This window comes from Pan troglodytes, chromosome 20, assembly GCF_028858775.2.
Source record: "Pan troglodytes isolate AG18354 chromosome 20, NHGRI_mPanTro3-v2.0_pri, whole genome shotgun sequence".
Taxonomy (NCBI): domain Eukaryota; kingdom Metazoa; phylum Chordata; class Mammalia; order Primates; family Hominidae; genus Pan; species Pan troglodytes.
In genome coordinates this window covers 8,971,359-8,993,778 of record NC_072418.2, presented here as the reverse complement: position 1 = coordinate 8,993,778, position 22,420 = coordinate 8,971,359, and positions in this window count along the sequence as shown.

Below are 22,420 nucleotides of genomic sequence, written 5' to 3'. Positions count from 1 at the left end.
CAGACTGTTTTTGTTTTTGTTTTTTTTAAGGTTCTGGATAACACTGTAGCCTCTGAAGTAAACAGAGTAGAAGAAAAATTTAAGGTTGATTTCCTGTTTATTTGTTTTTGCTTTTAGTTTTCATTTATTCATGTACACACACATAAAACCAGTCATGTTTTTTAGTTTCTAATGGAAAGCTTTTATTTGGTTTGATGAGTAGTCATTTTGTTTCCTATGCATTTCCAGCAATTCATCATTTGTTCTATTTATCTAAAATTCGTAAGCTACCTTTGCCAAGCCTGCAAAAATTGATAGACATGACAGTTATTTAAAATTTCATTGGTTTTGCTTGCCTCTGTGATGTAGACAGTTATAAGTACTGTGTTTTTTGCAATTACTAAATGAAAGACTTATTTTTGCAAGTTCTGAGCAGAAATAGTACATTATTTATTGTGTTATCTGAAAAAGTGAGAATAAAAATGTTTAAATGGTATTTATTTCCAATATATTTCAATTCAATCAATAATTTGAGTTGGTTTCAGATCTTTTCCTTTAGGTAATGGGAAAAAGCTGTCATATGGGTACAAAGTTTTTGTTTTCTGTTTTTTGTTTGTTTGTTTGTTTGTTTGAGACAGAGTCTCACTCTGTTGCCCAGGCTGGAATGCAATGGTGCGACCTCAGCTCACTACAGCCTCCACCTCCCGGGTTCAAGCAATTCTCCTACTTCAGCCTCCTGAGTAGCTGGGATTATAGGCTGCTGCCACTATGCCCAGCTAGTTTTTATATTTTTAGTAGAGACGGGGTTTCACCCATTTTGGTCAGGCTGGTCTCGAACTCCTGACCTCAGGTGATCCACCTGCCTTGGCCTCCCAAAGTGCTGGGATTATAGGCGTGAGCCACCACGCTTGGCAAGCACAAAGTTTTAATGTTCAGAAAAGATTGGCCTTGTCCTTGAAACAATTATATTGATTGAGATTTCTCTCACACAAATTTGGTTGTGTTGACCATTATTAAAATTAAGTGATGTTCACTTGGATTAAGTAGCAATTAAAAAATTGTAAGACATTCTAGGGATTTTTTATTTCAAGCCATTTATCACTGATGGGCCTTCCTGTGTGTACTTGAAAACAAAATATGTACAAGTGTTGCCACTGGTTTGAAGAGTCTAGTGGTGAAAGTTACCTAATCAGTTGTCAGTACTGTATCTAGAAACCAATCTTGAAAATGTGTAATGATGCTCTTTTAAAATTAGCTGAAAAGAAATTATTGTCAGCTTATTCTTACTTTTTCCCTGTGTTTTTATATAATATTTAAGTGAAAGGATTTTATAGTATAAAATTTAACTTAAAGGATAATATTTTCCTCATATTGAATTTTCATAGCTGATATTTGCATTTACTTTTTTTTTTTTTTTTTTTTGAGACAGTCTCACTCTGTCACCCAGGCTGGAGTACAGTGGTGTGATCTTGGCTCACTGCAACCTCCACCTCCCAGGTTCAAACGATTCTCCTGCCTCAGCCACCCAAGTAGCTGGCATTACATGCACCTGCTACCACACCCAGCTAATTTTTGTATTTTTAGTACAGATGGGGTTGCACCATGTTGTCCAGGCTGGTCTCGAACTCCTGACTTCAAGTGATCTGCCTGCCTCAGCCTCCCAAAGTGCTGGGAATACAGGCATGAGCCACCATGCCTGGCCTGCATTTACTATTTTTTTTTTAATGATGGGGAAAAAAGGTAGTTGTCTTACTTTGATAAGTTTGACTTAGCACCTACCACATTTTTGATGCTTTTGGTCACAGTTCTGTCACTAGAATGCTAGCAATTGGACATATGCAATGAGTAACCTGATTACTTTAATACAGTGGTTTGAAGTGCTGCAAGCAGTAACTCCTAGACACCAAATCACAGCGTTTCAATGTGTGGCATGTTAGAATGACAGGCCTTTTGGTGGTATAAATACCCTATTAACTAATCCTTGTGCTGTTAAGTTTCACAACTTTGACTCCTGGGTCTGAAAAAGGCACTGACCCCTGCTAAGTCTTGAACATCAAAACCAGTGGAAGTCTTGTCTTCAGATCCAGGGAAAAATGACAAACAAAATGAACTGTTTTCATGAGACACAGGGCTAGAAATTAAAACTATTCAGCCAGGTGCGGTGGCTCACACCCGTAATCCTAGCACTTTGGGAGGCTGAGGCGGGCGGATCACGAGGGCAAGAGATCGAGACCATCCTGGCCAACATGGTTAAATCTCGTCTCTACTAAAAATACAAAAATTAGCCAGGAGTGGTGGCGGGTGCCTGTAGTCCCAGCTATTCAGGAGGCTGAGGTAGGAGAATCGCTTGAACTGGGGAGGCAGAGGTTGCAATGAGCCAATATCGTGCCACTGCACTCTAGCCTGGCAACAGAGCGAGACTCTGTCTCAAAAAAAAAAAAAGAAAAAAACCCAAAACTATTCAATCCCTCTAGGCCCAGGAACTATCAATCACGGACGAGGTGGGTGTGCGAGATTATAAGGGTCAATTTTGAGGGATAAAATTAGTTCAGAGTTTTTCTTATAAATTAAACGTTAATATCAAAAGCACACTGATGCAAGGTGAGGGTCTGAGCCCATGTGTCAGGAGTAAGGGTTTTTGTGGAGCATTGATCTGTTCTTTTTAATAGAAAATCATGAAAGCTTATAAAAAGTTTATCAAAATCTTACCCTATGGTCAAACCAATGAAAATTAGATAGATTTATTCATAAAGTTTTATTAAAATTAGCTTTAACATTAATAAATACACCATATAAAGGTAAAATTTGGGTTTTCTCTTTTGAACAAAATTTGTATAATATTAATAAGAGAGAAAATAGTTTTGTTTATCTTTTAAGTAAACTGGAGGGAAAAAATGGAGTGGAGAGGGACAGATTTGTTTGGTCTCATGCTGTCTTATTGTTTGAGAAACTGCGTCTCCTATTAAAAGGTAAATATTTTTGTTTTATCATTTTGGCTAAATAAATGACTTGTTTTTTCCTTTTTTTCTTTTTCTTTTTTGAGACAGAATTTCATTCTTGTCGCCCAGGCTGGAGTGCAGTGGCCCGATCTCAGCTCACTGCAACCTCTGCCTCCAGGTTCAAGCAGTCCTCCTGCCTCAGCCTCTCAAGTAGCTGGGATTAACAGGCACGTGCCACCACACCTGGCTAATTTTTGTATTTTTGGTAGAGACAGGGTTTCACCATACTGGCCAGGCTGGTCTCAAACTCCTGACCTCGTGATCCGCCTGCCTCGGCCTCCCAAAGTGCTGGGATTACAGGCGTGAGCCACCACGCCTGGCCCTTAGGGTTATATTTATATAGATGAGTTGTTAATATATGTTCTAGGATTGTATGAGATTCCTAAAATTCTGATATGTGAATGTGTTTGTTGGCATAATTTCAGTAAGAACCTATTTTCTTTTATAATGGAACACAGTGTGAGGTTCCAGCAAGGCCAATTTAGAAGGATCTATGTGGACAATGATTTTTGCTGCACTTTATGGGGGTAATCAGGCCAAGTATATGGGACCAAAGCTTTTTTATTTTTTATTCTTTATTTTTTAGACAGAGTCTCACTCTGTCACCCAGACTGGCTCACTGCAACCTCCATCTCCTGGGTCTCCAACTCCTGGCCTCAAGTGATCCACCTGCCTTGGCCTCCCAAACTGCTGGGATTACAGGCAGAAGCCACCATGCCCAGCCATGGACTGAAGCTTATTTTGCAGGTAGGTTCATCCTGCTTTGACTTGTCTTTGGTGGGGGCAGTGGTGGCTGGACAGAGAATGATTGTGTTTCAGAAGGTGGCCACATGGTCACCTCCTCAGCATGAAGCAGCCAGAAAGATCAATGGTCAGATTCCCCATGATTAAAAAAACTGATAAATAGAGGGGACTGAAACTGACCCAATAGTCCCATAGATTGTTTTGTTTTTGATAAATAGAAATCGACACTTCCAGTCTTAAACCTTGAAACTTATGTTTGTTTTATCTGAATTTCTTCTTCTTCAAAAGGAACCTCCCCACCCCAACCCAGGCATCTCAAAAAATATCAAAGAACTGAAACTCACCAGATCATCACATCCAGACCCCTCATTCATCATGATTGCTTCCTTATGCCTCCCAAGTTCCCATTTTCCCACACATCATTACATTTCTTCCCAGCTACATAAACCCCTAATTTTAGTCAGTCAAGGGGATGGATTCAAGACTGATCTCCCACCTCCTCAGCTGCAGCACCCAATTAAAGCCTTCTTCCCTGGCAATACTCATTACCTCAGCCATTGGCTTTCTGTGTGGCAAGCAGCAGACCTAGACCATATATCCCTGGTGTTTCAGTAACAAGATGAGGGTCTAATTTCATTCTTCTGCATGTGGATATCTATTTTTCCCAGCACCATTTATCAAAGAGCTCTCCTTTTCCCATTGTGTGTCCTCAGCATTTTTGTCTGAAATTCATTGACCGTACATGTGTGAGTTTACTTCTGGACTTTTTATTCTGTTCCATTGGTCTGTGTGTCTGCTGTCATTCCAGTAACATATTGTCTTGATTACTATAGATTTGTAATATAGTTTGAAATCCAGAACTGATGCCTTCAGCTTTGTTTTTCTTGCTGAATTATGTTTATTATTCAAAGTCTTTTGTGGTTAAATTTTAGAATTTTGTTTCTATTTCTATGAAAAATACCCCTGAAATTTTGATAGGGATTTGCATAGAATCTGTGGATCACTTTGTGTAGCATGGACATTTTAACAATATTAATTCCTTCAATCCATGAACATGGGATATCTTTTCATTCATTTGTGTCTTCTACAATTTCTTTGATCATTTTTTTTTTTTTTTTGTAAATGGATCTTTTACTTCCTTGGATAAATTAATTCCTGAGCATTTTTTATTCTATTTTAAATGGGAGTGCTTTATTGATTATTTTTTCAGACAGATTGTTGTCAGTGCATAGAAACACACTGAATTGTCTACGTTGATGTTGTATCTTGCAGTTGAATTTGTTTATTAATTCTAAGAGGTTTGTTTGTGGCATCTGTAAGATTCTCTAGGTAGGGTGCAATGGCTCACACCTGTAATCCCAGCACTTTGGGAGACCGAAACAGGCGGATCATTGAGGTCAGGAGTTCAAGACCACCCTGACCAATGTGGAGAAACCCGGTCTCTGCTAAAAATACAAAATTAGTCGGCGTGGTGGCGCATGCCTGTAATCCCAGCTACTCGGGAGACTGAGGCAGGAGAATCACTTGAACCAAGGAGGTGGAGGTTGCAGTGAGCCAAGATCATGCCATTGCACTCCAGCCTGGGCAACAAGAGCGAAACTCCATCTAAAAAAAAAAAAAAATCTATACATAAGATTATGACATCTACAAACAGAGGTAGTTTTACCTCTTCCTTTCCAATTTAAATTTCTTTTCTTTCTTTCCCTTACCCAAATGCTCTGCCTAAAACTTTCAGTACTATTTTGAATAGAAGTGGTGAGAGTGGACTCATTTGTCCACCACTGAGTATGATGTTAGCTGTGGGCTTATCATATATGGCCTTTATTATGTTAAGATACCTTCCTTCTATATCTACCTTGTTGCTAGCTTTTATCGTGAAAGGATGTTGAATTGTGTCAAATGATTTTCTGCATCTAGTGAGATGATAATATAATTTTTATCCTTCATTCTGTTAATATGGTATATTATATTTATTAATCTCTGTATTTGGAACCATCCCTGCATCCTAGGGATAAATCCCACTTGATCATGGTGAATGAGCCTCTTAATGTGCTGTTGAATTAGGTTTGCTAGTACTTTGTTGAGAATTTTGCATTTGTGTTTCTAAGGGATATTAGCCTGTAATTTTCTTTTCTTCTAGTGCCTTTTCTGGCTTTGGTATCAGAGTAATACTGTCCTTGTAAAATTAGTTTGATAATATTCCCACCTCTTCAATTTTTTGAATAGTTTGAGAAGATTAGTGTTAATTTTTCTTTTAAAGGTTTGTGAAATTCACCAGTGAAGCCACCTGGCCACAGACTTGTCTTTGTTGGAGCACTTTTGATTACTGATTCAATCTCCTAATTTATTATTGGTCTGTTCAGATCTTTTTTAATTTCTTCATGATTCAGACTTGGTAGGTTTGTGTTTCTAGGAATTTATCATTTCTTCTAGGCTACCCAATCTGTTGGTGTATAACTGTGCATAATAGTCTCTTATAATCCTTTGTATTTCAGTAGTATCAGTTGTAATGTGTCCTCTCATTTCTGATTTTGAGTCTCCTCTCTTTTTTCTTAGTCTAGCTAAAGTTTTGTCAATTTTGTTTATCTTTTTATAAAACCAGCTCTTAGTTTCATTGATCTTTTCTATTGCATTTGTAGTCTCGATTTTATTTATTTTTTGCTCCATTATTTTCTTCCTCTACTAACTTTTGCTTAATTTGTCTATTTCCTTGAAGTATAAACTTAGGTTGTTTATTTGAGATCTTTCTTTTCTCTCTCTTTCTCTCTCTCTTTTTTTTTTTTTTTTTTTTTTGTGAGATGGAGTCTCACTCTGTCGCCCAGGCTGGAGTGCAGTGGCATGATCTCAGCTCACTGCAACCTCCGCCTCCCGGGTTCAAGCAATTCTTCTGCCTCAGCCTCCCAAGTAGCTGGGACTACAGGTGCATGCCATTACCCCCAGATAATTTTTGTATTTTATTAGAGACAGGGTTTCACCATATTGGCCAGGCTGGTCTCAAACTCCTGACCTCATGATCCACCCACCTAGGCCTCCCAAAGTGCTGGGATTACAGGTGTGAGCCACCCGTGCCTGGCCTCTCTTTTCTTAATGTAGGCATTTATTGCTGTAAACTTCACTCTTAAAACTGCTGTTGCTACCTCCCATAAATTTTGATACAGTCTTTCTCCATTTTTGTATTGTCAAGCTACTCTTTTATTTCTCTTTTTATTTCTTCTTTGACTCATTTATTGTTCAGGAATGTGTTGTTTAATTTTCATATATGAGTGCATTTTCTAATTTTCTTCCTATTTTGATTTCTAGTTTCGTATCATTGTGGTGAGAAAACATACTTGATACGATTTCAGTCTTCTTAAACTTGTGAAGACCTATTTTGTGACCCTAACCCTTGATCTGTCCTAGAGAATGTTCCATGTGTATTTGAAGGAAAAATGTGTATTCTGCTGCTGTTTGATGAAATGTTCTATATATGTCTGCAAGGTCCTTTGGTCTGCAGTGTTATTCAAGTCTACTGTTTCCTTATTCATTTTCTGTCTGGATGTTCTATCTATCATAGAGAGTGGGGTATCAAATTCCTCTATTAGTATGTATTGCTATCCATCTCTCTCTTCCCATCTGTTAATATTTGCTTATATAATAGAAACTCCAATGTTGGATGCAAATATATTTATAATTGGCAGATCATCTTTATGAATTGACCTCTTTATTACTATATAATGACCTCCTTTGTCTCTTGTGACAGTTTTTTACTAAAAGCTAATCTTGTCTGATATAAATACAGTTACCCCTTCCCTCTTTTGGCTACCATTTGCATGGTATATCTTTTTCCATCCTTTTACTTTCAGCCCATATATGTCCTTAAAAGTAAAATTAGTCTCTTGTAAGCAGCATATAGATGGCTCTTGTTTTTTAATCCATTCAGCCACTTTACATATTTTGGTTGGAGAATTTAATCCACATACATTTCAAATAATTATTGATAGGTAATTACTGTTTCTGTTTTCCATATCATTTTCTGACTGTTTTTGTAGTTCCTTCATTTCTTTCTTCCTCTCTTAATGTCTTTTGTGATTTGACGATTTGGGGTAGTGATAAGCTTTGATTCTTTCTGTCTCTCTTTTGTGTATCTACTGCAGGTTTTTTCTCTGTGGTTACCATGAGGTTTACATAAGCATCTTATAGTTATAACAGTTCATCTTAAGCTGCTAGCAACTTAATTTTGATCACATAAAAAACTCTACACTTTTACTTCCCTCTTATATGTTATCTTATTAATGTTACATTTTATATATTTTAATATTTTGTATCCATTAACAAATTACTGTATAGTTTTTAAATATTTTTGCTTTTTATTCTACAGTTTAAAATGATCTGTACACACCATTACAGTATTAAAGCATTCTGAATTTGACTCTATATTTACCTTTACAGTGAGTTTTATACTTTTATTTATTTATTTTTTTTTTAATGAGATGGAGTTTCACTCTTGTTGCCCAGGCTGGAGTGCAACGGCACGATCTCAGCTCACCACAACCTCTGCCTCCCAGGTTCAAGCAATTCTCCTGCCTCAGCCTCCCGGGTAGCTGGGATTACAGGCATGCGCCACCACACCCAGCTAATTTTGTATTTTTAGTAGAGACAGAGTTTCTCCATGTTGGTCAGGCTGGTCTCAAACTCCCGACCTCAGGTGATCCGCCCACCTCGGCCTCCCAAAGTGCTGGGATTACAGGCGTGAGCCACCACACCTGGCCTGTTTTCATATTTTTATTTGGCATTCTTTTGTTTCAAACTGAAGAATTTCCTTTAGCATTTCTTGTCATGCAGGTCAAGTGGTGAGGAACTCCCTCAGTTTTTGTTTATCAGGGAAAGTTTTTATTTACTTATTTTTATTTCTAAAGGATAGCTTTGCTGTTATAGTATTCTTGATTGACAGTTGTTTTTGTTCTCTTTTGGCACTTGGAATACATCATCCCACTTTCTCCTGGCCTGGAATGTTTCTGCTGAGGAATCTCTAATACTTGAATAGAGGTTCTGTTGTATATGATGAGTTGCTTTTCTCTCGCTGCTTTCAAATTCTTTTTATCTCTGATTTTTGAGAATTTTATTACAATGTGTCTCAGTGACGTTCTCTATACCTTAACCCTATTTGGGGTTTTGGGGGCTTCATGGATCTTCATATTCATTTTTCCTTTTCCAGATTTGGAAATTTTGGGGGGTTTGTTTTTGTTTTTGTTTGAGATAGAGTTTCATTCTGTTGCTCCGGCTGGAGTGCAGTGGAACAATCTTGGCTCACTGCAACCTCCACGTCCCAAGTTCAAGTGATTCTTATGCCTCAGTCTCCCAAGTACCTGGGACTATTGGTGTGCACCACCACTCCAGCTCATTTCTGTATTTTTAGTAGAGACAGGGTTTCACCATGTTGGCCAGGCTGGTCTCACACTCCTGACCTCAAGTGACCCACCTGCCTCAGCCCAGCAAAGTGCTGGAATTATAGGCATGAGCCACGACGGCTGGCCTCAAAATTTTTCTATCATTGCTTTTGTAAATATGTTTTCTCTCCTTTTCACCTTTCCTGCTCCTTTTGGAGCACTTACATAATGCATATATTGGTTCACTTAATGGTATCTCATAAGCCTATTGAGCTTTTTCAGTATTATTTATTCTTTTTTATGTTTGCTCCTTTGAATGGATAATTTCAAATGTCCTGCCTTTGAGCTCACTGATTCTTTCTTCTTCTTGATCACATCTGCTGTTGAAGCTCTTCATGGAGACTTTCAGTTCAGTCCTTGTTTTCTTCAGCTCCAGAATTTCTTTTTAGTCCTTTTTTAAAAATAGGTTCTATCTCTTTGTTGAATTTGTCATTTCGTTATGTTTTGTTTCCCATTCAGTTGTCTCTCTGTGTTCTCTTATAATTCACTGAGCTTCTTTAAGATGATTATTTTGAATTTTTCATCTGGAGTTCGTTGATGTCCACTTCTTTTGTGTCAGTTTCTCATACTTTATTTTGTTCTTTTGGTGATGTCATGTTTCTCTGATTATTCATGATCCTTATGGCCTTGCATTAGTGTCTGTGCATTTGAAGTAGTCAGTTCTTTACATACTGGCTTTAGCAGGAAAAGCACTTTGCCAGTCAGCCTATCTAGAGATTCTAGGCAGCCTGTTTGGTGGGGAGTTGCTGGTGGACTTCTTGCTGGAGTCCTTGAGAGGGATTGCCTGGTGCCTATTTCAGCAAGAGAGGCGGCTTGGCACCTGGTTCCACAGGGGCTGACCTGGTGCCTGGATCCCCTGGGATGGACCTGGAGTTTGAGTCCACATGGCTGATTGTGTGTGTGTGTGTGTGTGTGTGTGTGTGTGTGTGTGATAACAGATCAATTTTAATTCTAGCACCTGAAGCTATACAAGGGTATGCTCTATAAACTTCATGGGTCTGTTGCACACACTGGATAAAATGACATCTGTGCAATACCACTTAGCATCTCAAAATCAGGAGCATACTATTGAATTGCTTAAACACAATCCACAGAATTAAAAACAAAAGCAGATGCCATCCACGGTTATACTAATTGTCCATTAAAAGTTTACACTTAATGCTTGATATAACAATCAATATCTAGCAGGGAATATTGAAAGGGATTTCAGAGTCTCATCCTGTTGTACTCTATTGGGAAGGTTTCTTGAGTACATATGTGACTGGCCAAAGATGGATACAACCAAGACCAGACCAGCAAGTAAAAGTTCTACAACAGTTTCTGTAGTTTCCACTTGCTTTTCTCTGGACAGCCTGTATCAGTGTTCACTAAAGTGGAACTCGGGCTCAGGTCTGCAGTGCAGCCAGGAACTCACTTTACTCTCCGTCCCCCATGAAGTGGGTTTCTCTCTCTGTGCTGCCTTGGGTTCAGGAAGGGGATGATGCAGATCAAGTGAAACTCTTTCCTACCCTCTTCAGTACATCTTTTCTTTTCTTTTTCTTGTTTTTCTTTCTTTTTGCCTTTTTTTTTTTGAGATGGAGTCTCGCTCTGTCGCCCAGGTTGGAGTGCAATGGCACGATCTCGGCTCACGGCAACCTCTGCCTCCTGGTTCAAGAGATTCTTCTGCCCCAGCCTCCTGAGTACCTGGGATTACAGGCGCGTCCACCACGTCTGGCTAATTTTTTTTTGTATTTTTAGTAGAGATGGGGTTTCTCCATGTTCATCAGGCTGGTTGGAACTCCTGACCTCAGGTGATCCACCCACCTCGGCCTCCAAAAGTGCTGGAATTACAGGCGTGAGCCACCACGCTCGGCCTATCTTTTCTTACCATTATTTTCCATTCAAGTTCTGTGGTCTCTCAGCTGGATTCTTTGACTCTTGTGAAAGTATTTTTCTGCACAGAAGATTATTGAAATGAATGTTTCTGTGAAAGGATAAAGGTTCGAAACATATCCTGCCACATTGTTGACTCACTCTCAGAGTCATGCCCAGTCTTGCCAATTTCCACTGTTGAATAAGGGGGATTCCACGTGGTTTTACTTTTTTTTGGAGTAATGTAGCTAAATATGCTCTCTAGTATTGTCCACTTGTATATTATTTTATGTGAAGTGTTGCTTCACATCTTTTATATCTTTTAAAAGTAGGTTGTCTTTTTCTTTTTGCCTTACAGAATTTTTTTTTTTTTTGAGACAGAGTCTCGCTCTGTTGCCCAGGCTGGAGTACAGTGGCACGATCTCAGCTCACTGTAACCTCTGCCTCCCAGGTTGAAGTGATTCTCCTGCCTCAGCCTCCTGAGTAGCTGGGATTACGGGTGCACACCACCACGCCCGGCTAATTTTTTTTTTTTTTTTTTTTTTGAGAAGGAGTCTTGCTCTGTCGCCCAGGCTGGAGTGCAGTGGCATGATCTCGGCTCACTGCAAGCTCCGTCTCCCAGGTTCATGCCATTCTCCTGCCTCAGCCTCCCAAGTAGCTGGGACTACAGGTGCCCGCCACCACGCCTGGCTAATTTTTTGTATTTTTAGTAGAGACGGGGTTTCACCGTGTTAGCCGGGATGGTCTCGATCTCCTGACCTCGTGATCCGCCCGCCTCAGCCTCCCAAAGTGCTGGGATTACAGGCGTGAGGCACCGCGCCCGGCCGAGCAATTATTTTTATAATCCCACTGGATTGTAGTCCCTGGTGGCACTAATACCACACTGTTTAACTTGCTGTAGCCTTTTAATAAGACTCAATATATAGTAGTCTCTCCATTTTGTTCTTTTTACAGATCATCTTGTCTTTCTTAGTTCTTTGCATTTCCCTGTGTTTTTATTAGAATCAATCTCTCTCTCTCTCTCCTCTCTCTCTCTCACAGGCGCGCGCGCACACACACACACACACACACGTATACTTCCTGCTGAGATATTGACTGGGATTGCATTGAATCTATAGATATTGGTGTAGAATTGGTGTCTTCATGGTATTAAATGTTCCGACCTCTTAGCCATGGTATATCCTTCTATTTATTTAAGCTTTCTTTAATTTTCTCAGTAACATTTTATGGTTTTTGGTGTAGAATTTATATAGTGCTTCCATTAGATGTAGTCCCAGGTATTTGATATATTTTTGTTGTATTTGTAAATGACATAGTTTTACATGTCTTTTCTAGTTGACAGTGGTATATAAAAATATGATTTATTTTTGTACTTTGGCTTTGCCTCCGGTGTTGTTGCTAAATCAATATATTAAAACTATGTGTAGGCCGGGCGCAGTGGCTCATGCCTGTAATCCCAGCACTTTGGGAGGCTGAGGAAGGCAGATCGCTTGAGCCTAGGAGTTCAAGACCAGCCTGGGCAACATAGTGAGACCCCCATCTCTACAAAAAATACAAAAATTAGCTGGATGTGGTGGTGCATGTCTGTAATCCCAGCTACTCAGGAGGCTGAGGCAACAGAATTGCTTGAACCCGGGAAGAGAAGGTCATGGTGAGCCGAGATATACCACTGTACTCCAGCCTGGGCGACAGAGCAAAACTCTGTCTCAAAAAAAAAAAAAAAGTATGTGTAGGTTGGGCGCGGTGGCCCACACCTGTAATCCAAGTACTTTGGGAGGCTGAGATGGGTGGATCACCTGAGACCAGAAGTTTGAGACCACCCTGGCCTACACGATAAAACCACATCTCTACTAAAACTACAGAAAAAATTAGCTGGGTGTGGTGATGCGCACCTGTTGTCCCAGCTACTTGGGAGGTTGAGGGAGGAGAATTGCTTGAACCTGGGAGGCAGAGGTTGCAGTGAGCCGAGATTGCACCACTGCACTCCAGCCTGGGTGACACAGTGAGTCCATCTCAAAAGTAAAAATAAAACTATGTGTAGATTATTTAGAATTTTCTTTTTTTTTTTTTTTTTTTTGAGACAGAGTCTCACTCTGTCACCCAGGCTGGAGTGCAGTGGTGTGATCTCGGCTCACTGTAAGCTCCACCTCCTGGGTTCACGCCATTCTCCTGCCTCAGCCTCCCAAGTAGCTGAGACTGCAGGCGGCTAGTTTTTTGTATTTTTAGTAGAGACAGGGTTTCACCGTGTTAGCCAGGATAGTCTCGATCTCCTGGCCTCATGATCCACCCACCTCGGCCTCCTAAAGTGCTGGGGTTACAGGCGTGAGCCACAATGACTGGCCTAGAATTTTCTACATACATAATGAAGTAATCTCTAAATAATGACTCATTTCTTCCTATTCAATCTTTTTGTCTCATTGCATTGACTAAAACCTCAAGTTCAATATTAGCTAACTCATTTCCTAATTTTAAAAAACGTGCAGCTCACGGCCAGAGTTCATTTAACTTTACATAAACACACTTGTTGAGGCTGAAGCAAATCTGGTTGAGTTTCAATGTGCAAATAAAATATAAAAACTGTTCTTGGAGTTATTTCTGAACAGAATTTGTCTCTAATCCTAATGTAGCAGAAATGTATATGATGTTACATTGGGATTAGAGACAAGAGTATTCTCGGGGCAAATGGGAAATGGGTTAAAAGTAGTAATAACAATCCTGGCCGGATGTGGTGGCTCACGCCTGTAATCCCAGCATTTTGAGAGGCCAAGGCGAGCAGATCACCTGAGGCCAGAAGTTCGAGACCAGCCTGGTCCAACACGGTGAAACATCATCTCTACTAAAAATACAAAAATTAGCCAGGCATGGTGGTGGGCACCTGCAATCCCAGTTACCTGGAAGGATGAGGCAGGAGAATTGCTTGAACCCGGGAGTTGGAGGTTGCAGTGGGCCAAGATTATGCCACTGCATTCCAGCCTGGGTGACAAACTGAGACTTCATCTCAAAAAAAAAAAAAAAAAGAGAACATAAATTATTCTACTATAAAGACACACGCACCATATGTTTATTGCAGCACTATTTACAATAGCAAAGTCATGGCACCAACCCAAATGCCCATCGATGATAGACTGGATAAAGAAAATGTGGTACCTATACACCATGGAATACTACGCTGTCATAAAAAGGAAAGAGATCGTGTCCTTTGCAGGGACATGGATGAAGCTGGAAACCATCACCCTCAGCAAACTAACACAGGAACAGAAAACCAAACACTGCATGTTCTCACTCATAAGTGGGAGTTGAACAATGAGAACACATGGACATAGGGAGGGGAACATCACACATCGGGCCTGTTGGGGGGTGAGAAGTGAGAGGAGGCAACTTAGAGGATGGGTGAGCAGGTGCAGCAAACCGCCATGGCACACATATACTTATGTAACAAACCTGCACGTTCCGCACATATATCCCGGACTTAAAGTTAAAAAAAAAATCGACCGGGCGCGGTGGCTCACACCTGTAATCCCAGCACTTTGGGAGGCCAAGGCGGGCGGATCACGAGGTCAGGAGATCAAGACCATCCCGGCTAACACGGTGAAACCCCGTCTCTACTAAAAATACAAAAAATTAGCCGGGCGTGGTGGCGGACACCTGTAGTCCCAGCCACTCGGGAAGCTGAGGCAGGAGAATGGCATGAACCTGGGAGACGGAGCTTGCAGTGAGCCGAGATCGCGCCACTGCACTCCAGCCTGGGTAAGAGAGCAAGACTCCGTCTCAAAAAAAAAAAAAAAAAATTAGCCAGGTGTGGTGGTATGCACCCGTAATCCCAGCTACTCAGGAGGCTGAGGCAGGAGAATGGCATGAACCCGGGAGGCAGAGGTTACAGTGAGCTGAGATCGCGCCACTGCAGTCCAGCCTGGGCGAAGAGAGCCAGACTCCGTCTCAAAAAAAAAAAAAAAAAAATCACCAACATATTTTCTATCTCTGGTTTCTCAAAAACTAAGGATTACTTACCTTATTAAATCTTCACATACCTCTACTGAATCCCTGGGTAGATGCATTCTCTCTGTTTACTAACCAAAATATTAAACATAATCATTGCAACTCTCTCTTATGTCTTCCAGTGGTCAGAAGTGTATCATAGCATTTCATATTTATTTTATCTTTATAACCTGCATTTTTACCAGTTCAATATAATTTTCACATATTGATTGCTAAAGAGTGAAATGAAGGAATTAGGTTAAAATGTTTTTATTGGAAACTATCATGTCAAGTACCTTTTTTTTTTTCTTTTTTTTTTTTGAGACAGAGCCTCACTCTGTCACCCAGGCTGGAGTGCAGTAGTGCGATCTCGGCTCACTGCAACCTCTGCCTCCCGGTCTCAAGCGATTCTCCCGCCTCAGCCTCCCAAGTAGCTGGGACTACGACAGTGTGTCACCTCACCCAAGGAATTTTTGTATTTTTCTTTTTTGTAGAGACAGGATTTCACCATGTTGCCCAATCTGGTGAAGTACTTTTAATGTGGAAATTTCCAATAGCCATATGAGTTTGGGCATATCTCAGAAAGTCAGCAAACAGTGAGGTCAAGCAAAAAGACGGAGTAGAAAGCTCTGGGAGCCCCTCCCTCCAGTGAAATAAACAGTGAACTGAGGGGCAGGAGACACAGAATCAATGATTTCAGAACTAGTCATCCTGTTGCAGCACTTATAATAATGAGAGGAGTGCTTGATGAAAAGAGAGACTGAGACTTTAGAAAGAGAACAGCCTTCACAAACCGGCCCCCACTCCCCATTCCTCCGTCTGAGCGGGGCAATTTGGAGACAGTCCATTTTCCTCAAACAGGTGACCAGTGCCAGAGCAGGCAGTTGAGACCTTGGCCTCCAAAATTTGGGGGATTTGCACTCTACTAGGTCTGGCAATTCCTGAGAAGCCAATAAGATGCTCGTTTTGGCCCTCTTGAGTCCCTTGGTATCCCTCAGACTTAGAGGTTCGATGCCTTGTAAAATCTTTGTCATGTTACTAACTGACCACAAAATGGAAAAGACACTTCAGTGATCACACCCAAAGCATACACACTTGCCAAAAAACAGTCGGGAAAAGTCAGAAATGAATAGTTTCAGCCTTCAGTAAGCAGAAATCAGCAATCCATGAAGACTTGGAGCATCGGAGTTCCAGACTTGTGAATCATAATACTCAGGATGTCCAGTTCTAATTACAAAGCATAAAGACATAGGAAAGTATAACTCATTTGCAATAAACCATGATTTAACATATACCGTGACTAGGAAAGCCCACACATTGAAACTATTAGTCAAAGACATTAAATCAACTGTCTCCAATGTGTTCAGTGAGATGAAGGAAAATACGGACAAAGAACTAAAGCAGATCATGAGAATGATACATGAAAGAAGTGAGAATGTCAATAGAAGGAAAGAAATTATTAAAAATTCACAAACACGACTTCTGGAGCTGAAAGTTACAATAATGGATATGATAATTCATTAGAGGAATTCAAGAACAGATTTGAGTAGGTAGAAAAAAGATCAACAAACTTGAAGATAAGGCAACCATAAAGTTAGCAAATCCAAGAAGCAGGGGAAAAAAGTGAAGACAAATACACAGAGCCGGCCGGGTGCGGTGGGATGTTAACAATGGGATTGTTTGTGGGAGCAGGGGGCTCTAGGGGTGTGTGGGAACTTTTTGTATTTTCTGCTCAATTTTGCTGTGAAACTAAAAGTGCTCTAAAAAGGCTTTTTTTTTTTTTTTTTTTTTTTGGAAACAGAGCTTCACTCTTGTTGCCTAGGCTGGAGTGCAATGGAGCGATCTTGGCTCACCGCAACCTCCACCTCCCAGGTTCAAGCAATTCTCCTGCCTCAGCCTCCCAAGTTGCTGGGATTACAGGCATGAGCCACCACACCCATAAAAGCCTATTTTTTAAAAAGTTTTGACTAGTACCTTTTCCCCATTACACCTCTGTCCCACTCATCCTTTAAAATGTATTTTGACTGTGATATCAGCTGGGGCATGACTTCAGAGGAAAAGGTATTGTATAGAAGGAACTCTGGAGTCAAAATAAAGTTGGAGTTTTGAATTTTGGCTTTGCTTTATTTATTTATTTTTTTTTATTTATTTATTTTTCTTTTTGAGACAGAGTCTCACTCTGTCACCTAGGCTGGAGTGCAGTGGCACGATCTCAGCTCACTGCAACCTCCGCCTCCTGGTTTCAAGTGATTCTCATGTCTTGGCCTCCCAAGTTGCTGGGATTACAGGCACCCGCCCCCATGCCTGGCTAATTTTTGTATTTTTAGTAGAGATAGGGTTTCACCATGTTGGCCAGGCTGGTCTCGAACTCCTGACCTCAAGCGATCAGCCTGCCTCAGCCTCCCAAAGTTTTGGGATTAGAGGCGTGAGCCACCACGCCTGGCCAGCTTTTACCTTTAATAAGGTACTTAACCTTTTTAAAACCTAAGTTTTCTTATCATTGTTCACTGTGTCCTTTCATATACGTACGTTATGGAAATATCTATGGATTGTTTTTAAAATTCTAGTTGTTGCTGAAAATTCACAAAAGGCATCTCAAGATAATACTACTTATCTCCCAGGGCTGTTGGAATATTAACTGAGACCATTTTGTTGTTGTGGTTTTTGTTTGTTTGTTTTTTGAGACCATATTTATGTTTAAAATAAAAACAGAATGCAAGAAAGTTGGCCTGACACAAATGGGAACTCATCAAATGCAATCTCCAAGAGGGCAGGAACTTTGATTTCTGCACTATTGTATTAATACCTTGGAAACAGCAGGAACTCAGAAATATATGTTCAGTAATTTAAAAAAAAAAAAAGCTTGGCTAGGCTACTGAATGATCACAGACCACATGGAAAAAAAAGAGGCTTGATGCCATTACAGGTGGGACTACGGAGTTCTCTCGAGGAGGGGTGACTGTATTTTGCGCAAGCAGGAAGGAGCATGAGCTGAGTTTCTGTGATCAAATGGGTGGGTTTTGATAGCGATTCATGTTCTCCACCTAGTATTTTCAGCTTTCTTTCTGACTCTTGCAAGCGTGCCACTTCCCTGCACCCACTAAAGTTAAGCAGGGTCACTGACACGCTTTGGTTAGTGAAAAGGGACTGGCAATGATGTGTATCCATCTGTGGTTTTCTACTTTACACTCCTAGCACAAGGGTCATGTCAAGATGAAAACCGTTTAGGCATGAGCCACAGCACCTGGCTGGAACATCAGTTTTACTGCAAGATTTGGAAGAAACAAATTGAATTGATTACCAAGAGAATGTGCAAGAACTATTAAGTCTCAGGACACATGGCCAAGACCAAAAGTCTCTGGTGATGGGCTGGGGTGGGGCCCCGTCCTACAGCCCTTGGACCAAGTAAGAAGAAAAAGTAGGAGGGGGACGTGGCTTATGCCTCTAATCCCAGCACTGTGGGATTAGCTGGGTGTGGTGCCTCATGCCTGTAATGTCAGCTACTCGGGAGGCTGAGGCAGGAGAATTGCATGAACCCAGGAGGTGGAGGTTGCAGAGAGCCGAGATTGTGCCACTGCACTCCAGCCTGGGCGACAGAGTGAGACTCCTACTAATAAATAAATAAAAGAAAAACTAAGTTAAAATTTGTAAGGGCATAAAACATAATTTTAATAGGAAGATATGAGAATTATCTACACTTGCAGATAATTGAATGAATTATCTGATGATTGATTGAATGATCGAATTATAGGTAACTGTGATTTTTTTTTTTTTTGAGATGGAGTTTTGCTCTTGTCACTCAAACTAGAGTACAATGGCAAGATCTCGGCTCACTGCAACCTCTGTCTCCCAGATTCAAGCGATTCTCCTGCCCGCCACCACGTCTGGCTAATTTTGGAATTTTTAGTAGAGGTATGGTTTCACCATGTTGGCCAGGCTAGTCTGGAACCCCTGACCTCAGGTGATCCTCCCGCCTCGGCCTCCCGAAGTGCTGGGATTACTGGCATGAGCCACTGCGCCTGGCCTTTGCTACTTAATTTTATAAGACATCTACTTTTTCAAATATTTGCTGTTTTTGCTCTCATTATATGAAAATTTTTTTATTGTGAGGGAGCATTTCTATGAAAACAATAGTAGAAATTTGTGCCAATTTTGGTTATTAAAATAATAAAATTGTTGGGTTAGTTTGTTATTCTTAACCAAATGCTCCTACAGATAGCATATTGCACAGGTTGTTTTTTTTCATCTTAGGTGAATTTTCCTTAATTTTATTCATCAAACTGTATTTACTTGAGATAAATAGACATTGTAGTTACTGTGTGCTCTACAGATCTCTACTTTTTTAAAAATAAAAATTCTCGGCCAGGCGCGGTGGCTCACGCCTGTAATCCCAGCACTTTGGGAGGCTGAGGTGGGTGGATCAGAAGGTCAGGAGTTCAAGACCAACCTGGCAAAGATGGCAAAACCCCATCTCTACTAAAAACACAAAAAATTAGACAGGCGAGGTGGCGCAAGCCTGTAATCCCAGCTACTCAGGAGGCTGAGGCAGGAGAATCGCTTGAACCTGGGAGGCAGAGGTTGCGGTGAGCCAAGATTGCACCATTGCACTCCAGCCTGGGCAACAAGAGCAAAACTCGGTCTCAAAAAAAAAAAAAAATTCTCAGTCAAAACTCTGACCTATTTTATAAAAATTTGGATTGTAAATAATACTTCGAGGTAACTTATATGTACATTAATGATTAGTAAGTGGAGTAATTCTATTCTTTAAAGGGGGGAGGTCTATATGAGTGTATTAATTTGTCAAAATGGTACAGTTCAGATTGTACCTTTCAATATGTATACATTTTATCTAAAAAGAAAACCCAAAAAACTAATAAAGTGGGGGGTAGGAAATGGGTCAAAGTATAGATGAAACAAAAATGGCATGACTAGTAGCTGTTAAACCTGGGTGACAAGTCTATTATACTATCTTTGTATTCTGTATATATTTTTGTTTTTTGAGATGAAGTCTGGCTCTTGTCGCCCAGGCTGGAGGGCAGTGGCATGATCTCAGCTCATTGCAACCTCTGCCTCCCAGGTTCCAGCAATTCTCAAGCCTCAGCCTCCTGAATAGCTGGGACTACAATTGCACGTGACCACGCCTGGCTAATTTTTGAATTTTTAGTAGAGAGGGAGCTTCACCATGTTGGCCAGGCTGGTCTCGAACTCCTGACCTCAGGTGATCTGCCCGCCTCGGACTCCCAAAGTTCTGGGATTACAGGCGTGAGCCACTGTACCTGGCCTGTATTTTGTGTAGGTTTTTAATGTTTGGTGACAAAACACTTGTTGAAAATGAAAAAAAAAATTAGTCGGGCACAGTGCCGTGCACCTGTGGTCCCAGCTATTTGGGGGACTAAACAGGAGGATTACTTGAACCCAGGAAGCAGAAGTTGCATTAAGCCGAGATTGTGCTACGGCTCTGCACCCTGAACAACAGAGTGAGGCCCTGTCTCAACAAAAAAAAAAAAAAAAAAAAAAGGAAGAAGCCTATTTCACCCTACCATGGGCAGAACCCCTTGCTGATCTGAATGTTGTGTGAGTAGAAAATAAACTTTTTTTTTTTAAGTGAAATAAGTTTAGTAAGAAAGTAAAGGAATAGGCCAGGAGTGTTAGCCTCACAGCTGTAATCCCAGCACTTTGGGAGGCCAAGGCGGGCAGATCACCTGAGGTCAGGAGTTCGAGACCAACCTGACCAACATGGTGAAACCCCATGTCTACTAAAAATACAAACAATTAGCCGGGTGTGGTGGCAGGCACCTGTAATCTCTGCTACTCTGGTGGCTGAGGCAGGAGAATCACTTGCCCAGGAGGCAAAGGTTGCAGTGAGCTGAGATCGCGCCATTGAACTCCAGCCTGGGCAACAAGAGCAAAACTCCGTCTCAAACAAACAAACAAACAAACAAAAAACAGAAAGTAAAGGAGTAAAGAATGGCCACTCCATAGGCAGAGCAGCCCTAAATAAACCTTTATTGTGTAAAGTCTGGCCAGGAGTGGTGGCTTACACCTGGAATCCCAACAATTTGGAAGGCCAAGGTGGGAGTATCACTTGAGGCCAAGAGTTCAAGATCAGCCTGAGCAACATAGCAAGAGCCCATCTCTCCAAAAACTTTTAAAATTAGCTGAATGTGAGGCCGGGTGCGGTGGCTCACGCCTATAATCCCAGCACTTTGGGAGGCCAAGGCAGGCGGATCACGAGGTCAGGAGATCGAGACCATGCTGGCTAACACAGTGAAACCCCGTCTCTACTAAAAACACAAAAAAATTGGCCGGGCGTGGTGGCGGGCACCTGTGATTCCAGCTACTCGGGAGGCTGAGGCAGGAGAATGGCGTGAACCCGGGAGGTGGAGCTGGCAGTGAGCCGAGATTGCACCACTGCACTCTAGCCTGGGCAACATAGCGAGACTCCATCTCAAAAAAAAAAAAAAAATAGCTGAGTGTGGTGGTGCATGCCTATAGTCCCACCTTCTCAGGAAGCTGAGACAGGAGGATCACTCAAGCCCAGGAACTGGAGGCTGCAGGGAGCTATGATTGCACCACTGCTCTCCAGCCTGGGCGACAGAGTAAGACCCTGTCTCCAAAAGTAGTAATAATAATAAATAAATAAATAATAATAAGAGGCCGGGCGCAGTAGCTCACACCTGTAATCCCAGCACTGTGGGAGGCCAAGGCGGGCACATTATTTGAGGTCAGGAGTTTGAGACCAGCCTGGCCAACATGGTGAAACCCTGTCTCTACTAAAAATACAAAAAAAGTAGCTGGGCATAATGGCAGGCTCCTGTAGTCCCAGCTACTTGGGAGGCTGAGGCATGAGAATCACTTGACCCTGGGAGGCGGAGGTTGCAGTAAGCCCAGGCCACTGCACTCCAGCCTCGGCAACAGAGTGAGTCTCTTTCTCAGATTAATAATAGCAACAGTCGTAGTGATACAGGAGGTAGAAAGAAATTATTTAGGCAGATAGTGAAGGCAGCAGAGTCCTCGGCAGAGCTTCCCTTCTAAAAAAAAGCAGCCCCCAAATCATTTCTTTTCTAACAAGCAGCAGCCTGAAAAATTGAGCTGCAAACATAGATAGGCACAGCTGGAAGCTTCCACGGGAGAATGCCGGCAGGTGCGCCAATAGAAGAGAGCTACCCAGGGGCCAGGCAGGCCCTACATGGACGCTTCCTCTTCCCTTTTATGTTACCACGCGTGCAGTAACAGAAATGGGCAACATGGTGCAGCTCGGGCAGAGAACCTGCCTGCATAATAAAAGATTAGGGTCAGAGGCTACCAGAAATTTGCACCCTATGCAAATGCGACACATGGTCTAACCAGTTTTTCACACCCTATGTAAATCAAACACCGTTTGCTCACTAGCTTCTCTATACAACCCCCTACATTTCCCCGCTGATATGGCAACCCATTTTTCCG